The following is a 6,635-nucleotide window of genomic DNA, read 5'->3' as shown; positions in this document are numbered from 1 at the left end:
ACACACACACACACACACACACACACACACACACACACACACACACATGCACGCACACACGCAATTAACATATGCAAGTTAAAGCACAGAAATAAAGAATTAAAATATAAAAAGACTAATTTTTGAAATCATCTGCTTCTTAACGATTCAATTCATTTATATAGAGTTGATTCACAACAAAGGTCATCTCAGGACACACTGTAAAAAAAATATTCACACCCGTTATTAAATGCCAGTTCATAAAATGTTACCCATTTATTCAAGTTCAAGTTTCTTTATCGTCATTCACATCACATGTGGTACATGAGGTGAAACTAAATTGTGTACTCATGGTCCCAGTTACATCCAAAAATAGCACAAATATAAAGTATAAAAAGAAACAGTATACAAGGATCTAAGATATAAACTAAACACTAATATTTTAAAACAATACAGCGTGACAACAGCAGCCCGAACATGAGTCTGTAGTGAGAAGATGGATATAAATGAATACAGTGGCATGAGATGATCAGCAGCATGAGATCAGCAGCAAGGATAACCAGCTGCACAGATAAGTCACATATCACCAATTAAAGTGGCATTACAGTGATTTTATTTAATTTTTCCCTTACAGCGATTATCCTGGTTAGAGATTCATGAGTCTAACAGCTTCAGGGTAGAAGCTGTTCCTCAGTCTAGTGTTTCTACACTTACTGCTCCTCAATCTTCTGCCTGAGGGGAGCAGCATCCTTTAATCTTTAAGAAGTAGAAGTTTATTAACTGAAAGAGCACATTTTCCAGATCAGTTCATTTTATTTACTGCAGAGGACTCAGACAGATGTAATCAAGTTTAAAGACTCAACAGTGTTAAAAACAAAAAAACAATCATTGCAGATTTAGTTTAACACATTTAATCGTGAAAAATTAAAATGTTCCAGCTTGTTGATTTATTTTTTCTCTTGTGTGTAAATATAAATGGAAGTAATGCCGACATGTTTTTGATGGTAAAAAACGGAGTGTGGTTCCAGATTCCCTCCGGGCTGATGTCACCAGGTTCAGTTTCTGATTGGCTGGACGGCTCCCAAGAAAAGATGAAAGGCTTTTTATCTGACAACAAGACAGTCTGTCAATAAACAACAAGCTGCTGCTGCTCAGTCATCAAAGGTGGGTTCAGTGCACGTGTGTGCGTGCGCTCCTGTACTCGTTTATGTTACTTTGTGAGGACCATTTCTGAACACCTACTACATTGTGAGGACCAAAGCCTGGTCCCCATAAGGTTCAAGTGTCGTTTGTGGGTTAGGTTGAGGACTAAGGTGTGACTTGAGAATGGGTTATGTTTAAGTATGTACTGGTAATAGTTAGGTTTAGGTATGTACTGGTAATGGTAAGGTTTAGGGTCAAGTATGTACTGGTTTTCTTGTAAATGAGTCCCCAAGACTCAATGGGATTAACCTGCATAAATAAAGGTTGAATGAATGGTAATGGTTAGGCTCGGGGTTAGGCTATAAAAATGAATGAAAAATTCTTGGTCGACTCACATCTCTCTTTTAAGCTCCATGTCGAAAACTTGGTAAAGAAAGTGAAAGTTAAACTGGGTTTCTTTTTCAGAAACAGATCCTGTCTAACTCTGAATGCTAGGAAACACCTTGTGTCTGTGACTTTCCTTCCCTCCATTGATTACGGTGACATTATTTACATGAACACTCCTACAAGCACCCTGCAGATGTTGGATGCTGTCTATCATGGTGCACTAAGATTCATAACTGGCTGTGATTATCGTACCCACCACTGCACCCTGTATTCACTGGTTAACTGGACATCATTAACTTCACGCAGACTCTCCCACTGGTACATTTTCATCTTTAAATCACTTCTTGGTCTGTTGCCTTCATACATCTCCTCCTACATGTCTCTGCGTGAGTGAACTTACAGCATGCGCTCTCAGGACATTATTACCTGCAGTGTTCCCTCAATGAGGACTGAACTAGGCAAAAGGGCCTTCTCCTACTCTGCTCTTGTTTCCTGGAACATCATACAAAAAGATTTGAAGCTCTCGACCTTGACCTCTCTTAAGTGGATTTAAGAATCTATTGGACTCCTGGCAGGGACCAATGCAGACATGTTCCTGATTTTAGTTTTCTACATTCGCCTTAGAATCTAGCTGTTTTTGTTGCTGTTTTTGCCATCTTATTTGTAAAAAATAAAATAAAAAAATCTGTATGTCTTTTTTGTGGCTGTCTATTCTTGTTGCTGTTGCCCATTGTCATTCTTTGTTAAAATCAGGTCTCTCTTGTAAATGAGTCCTCGAGGCTCAATGGGATTTACCTGTCTAAATAAAGGTTGAATGAATGAATGAATGTAAGTCGAGGCAAAGTCCACGTAAAGACAGCAAGACAAACCTGTGTATGTGTGTGCATGCGTGTGTGCATGTGTATGTGTGTGGGTGTGTGTGTTCAGGCCCAGGTGGTCTGGTCCATCAGAAGTGTCTAGAGCGAGTCAGAAATAAATAACTTAAGAGGTTGTAGTGCGCTGAATGAAATGATGGCAAACTAATGCCCCTTTTCCCATTAGTAACGGTACCTAGTACCTTTTTTCAGAACTTTGGTTTTTGCACCATTTGCACTGCCCCTAACAAGCCCCAATTCTGGGCAGCTCGCCACAAAAAGAACCCTTTAGCACCAGTACTTTAGCTAGTATTTTTAGCTGATTTGAGGCTGATTCAGGACCTCTTTTCATCCCTGCTTCTCTGGTGGGACCGAGCGAGCTCAGCCGAGCTGAGTCCGGACCAAAACGTGAATGCAGGTCACAGATTGGTCAGGGGGAGGAGTCACTGGATCTCAGAAACTTTTTTTGTGTTTGGTGACAGACAACAAAAATTTGAGCGAGCGGTGTCACCGCAGAGGATCATACGAGCTGCCAACATGCTGAAGCACGTAGGTCCGGCCTCACGTGCTCACAAAGGCCAGATTCGAGCCCTGGCAGGCGGGAGGACCGGGACAGAGGGTAGAAATGTTTTTTTGTTTTTTTTTTTAAACATTTTATGTATAAAAAATAAGTTGTTTTTATCAGTAAAGATTAAAAATAAATAAACGGTGCCGGCTTCATCATGAAATCCTGTTTTCCCTTTGACTTTATTAAATAATCTGTTAATTAAAGTGAACTCAGCTGAAAAATAAAAAAACAAAATTATTGGATCTCTCAGGAATATTTCTCTCAAACATGTTTAAAGAAGAGACACAGCCTTTGGTTCAACTTTATTTTAACACACAGATGTACAAACCACAAAACAAGAATTACCCTTTAAATTAAAGCTTTAAATAAAAGCTAAACTTTTTTCTTTTTTTTTGGTTTTGTTTTTTGAACGTCCAGAGAACCAGATTAACTTTTTACATTTAAATATAGATGTTTTTGTAGAATTTGGTTCATCAGATTTATTTCAGTTCAGTTTATTTATACAGTACCAAGTCACAACAGAAGTTGTCTCAGGGCAATGAACAGAAATATTCATATATAAAAATAATAATTTTAACATTATTTATCTGAGGAGCAGACTGCTTTGAGTTCAACTCATCGCAGAATGATGGATTCTGGACACGCCTCCAGAATGAGAAAAGTGTAGGTGAAAATCCAGGCTGAGCTGAGCTGAGGCTGATTAGTAGTAGTGCAAATGGGGCATTTTGTGGTTCCAACCGGGCCGAGCAGGTACCAAAATGTGACGTCAGAACACTGTCAGTCACTGATTGGTCAGGGGGAGGAGTCACTGGATCTTTCAGAAACTTTTCACACCGATCCGTCATTTGCAATTACTTGGAACTCAGAGCAACAGATGGACCTATTTTAAAGATTTATAAAACGCTAATGACAACACCATGGTCTAATGCTGAAGTGCAGGTGTTTTTTGTGCTTGGTGGCTAACAACAAAATTCAGAGCGAGATAGATGGAGCTCCACTGGTCTCCCCGGCCCTTTCCCCTGGAGCCTTGGAACCAGGCTGGGTAGGGCTTCATATCCCCGGCTACATATACATATATGTATATGTATATGTATATTATATTATATATGTATATATATATATGTGTCCTGGGTCCAATCCCCGGTTAGACCTGGGGTCTTTCTGTGTGGAGTTTGCATGTTCTTCTCGTGCTTGCGTGGGTTTTCTCCGGGTACTCTGGTTTCCTCCCACAGACAAAAAACATGCATGTTAGGCTGCCTTCAGGCCCAGGCTTCCCTTGCAAAAGAGATATGCGAACTCAATGGGATTTCCCTGGTTAAATAAAGGTTAATAAATAAATAATTCCTTCTATGGTCCATTTCTGCATGATGTGGTCCTGTTGGTGTTATTTGCGCCATGGCACAAGGGCTGCACAGCTGGAGAGAGAAAAGCTCAGCAGAGAGTGGTGAAGGCTGCACAGAAGTCTGTTTGAGTCAGTCTCCCCACCATCACAGACATCTACACCTCTAGATGCAGGAAGAGAGCCACCTGCATCATGAAGGACCCCACTCAGCCAGCACACACACTTTTTGCCTCCCTCCACTCAGGCAGAAGGTTACAGAGCATTACATCTTAAAATACTAGACTGAGGAATAGCGTCTACCCTGAAGCTGTTACTCATAAATCCCTAATCAGGAAAATCACTGTAATGCCACTTTAATTGGTGATATGCTACTTTATCCATCCTCCTGATTTCTTGCCTTTAAGCTGCCAAATTCATACACAGTTGCTCATAACAGACTCATGTTCAGGCTGCTGTTTAATACACCACATTATCTTGCATTATTATTATTTAGCGTATATCTTAGATCCTTGTACCGTATACTGTTACTTTTTATACTTTTTTTTTCTTTCTTCTATTTTGGGTATAACTGGGACCTTGAGTACACAATCTTGTTCCACCTCATGTAGCACATGTGATGCGAATGACAAAGAACCTTGAACCTTGATCTTCAGCTCTCACTGGAGTAGTTTGCAGCAGAGTGAAGTGGCTGGGATGAGAATCAGCATCTCCAAATCTGAGACCATGGACATCAGCAAGAAAAGGGTGGATTGCTCTCATCAGATTGAGAGTGAGGTTCTGCCTCAAGTGGAGGAGTTCTAGTATATCAGGGTTTTGTTCACAACTGAGGGAAGTATGGAGAGTGAGATTGACAGACTGATTGGTGCAACATCTGCAGTATTGCAGACTCTGTAAATGTATGTGGTAGTGAAGAGGGAGCTGAGCTGTAAAGCAACGATCTCAGAGAGAAGGAACATAGACTGACCTGTAAACACTTATCTCACTTAGGGGCAGCTGTGGCTGAGTGGTTAAAGCAGTCTTCTTCCAATGAGAGAGTTGGGGGTTCGATTCCACCAGCAGTCACATACCCAAATGTCCCTGGGCAAAGCACTGAAACTCTCATTACCTCCGGTGTGTGTCCCATTGGTGTATGAATGTGATAAGGCACCGATTAATCTCTACAGATTCAGATTAGCTTTGTAGAAATCTTGTAGAGTGCTGTATGAATGGGTAAATGTGGGCACAGATTGTGTTGTAAAGTTCTTTGAGTATTTTGACAAGATAGAAAGGTGCTATTTAAGTACAGTCCATTTACCATTTACTTATGACCACAAACTCTGGGTAGTGACAGAAAGAATGAGATTGTGGATACAGGCAGTTGAAATGAGTTTCTCTGCAGGGTAGCTGACCAAAGTGGTTCAAAACATCCAGATTCATGCTCAAGGCTATGACTCCCTCAAAAGAGTCAGAGGGGGAGAGGGCGGACTACATAAACCATCTTAGCACTATCAAACTGGTTGACCCACTATGTGAAGGTTTGTTTGTTTTTGTCATTTTTACTCATTTCATATTTAAAACACAAAAACAATTTAGAAACCAAATGAAAAAAAAAAACGTGTCATAAAATGAAAGGTAGCAGAAGAAGAAAAAATCTTATCATATCTGCCCCTTGTTTAAAACAAAATCAATTCAAACAATAATCATCTATAATATAACAAAATAAATAACTCATCACAATTTTACGTATTTATATGCATCTTTCCAAAATTTTAATCTTAATCATTTTCTTAAATATAGGCAATGACTTTACTTTTTTTACATCATTTTCCAAACTATTCCACAGACCTATTCCCTGAATTGAAGTAGACCGACCCTTTAAACTGGTTCTGTACTGTGGTTTAACAAAAATGTCTGTTCCCTTAAGATTATAGCAAGGTGCCATTTATAAGACTGAGTTTGGTGTGGCTTCATGGACTGATGAAGTCTTTTGGATGAAAGACAAAATGTTTCAACAAAAAGAAACCGTCCAGAGGATCTGACTTAATTTGCTGTAATGTTGGATCATTTTCCTCAACAAATACATGACCAGGTATAATATTTTTGTTTCATTTGTTTAACTGGATTCTCTTTATCCAATTTTAGGACATGTGAAAATCTGATGATGTTTTAGGTCATATTTATGCAGAAATGTAAAAAATCCTATAGGGTTGACAAACTTTCAATCAGAATCAGTTTATTATTGCCATGTCAATGAACGAGGTTCACAAACTAGGAATTTGCTTCGACATAAAGGTGTGAATAGTAATAAAGCAAAATAAAGTAAAAATGAAAACATTACATAAAACATGTGTACACCCATAAATAAAGTAAAACTGAAAACATA

The 6,635-nt window shown here is 39.2% G+C and overlaps 1 protein-coding gene across 1 annotated transcript in view; it reads right to left on the bottom strand.

Moving 5' to 3' along the window:
* Positions 1-6,635, bottom strand: part of camk2d1 (calcium/calmodulin-dependent protein kinase (CaM kinase) II delta 1) — a gene marked incomplete in the record, with an annotated part of 165,811 nt that overhangs the window by 30,598 nt on the left and 128,578 nt on the right.

Source organism: Nematolebias whitei, chromosome 1 (genome assembly GCF_014905685.2).
Source record: "Nematolebias whitei isolate Nwh7 chromosome 1, NemWhi1, whole genome shotgun sequence".
Classification (NCBI taxonomy): Eukaryota; Metazoa; Chordata; class Actinopteri; order Cyprinodontiformes; family Rivulidae; genus Nematolebias; species Nematolebias whitei.
Note: the sequence above shows the minus strand (reverse complement) of the source record. Positions and strands in the feature narration are given on the sequence as shown.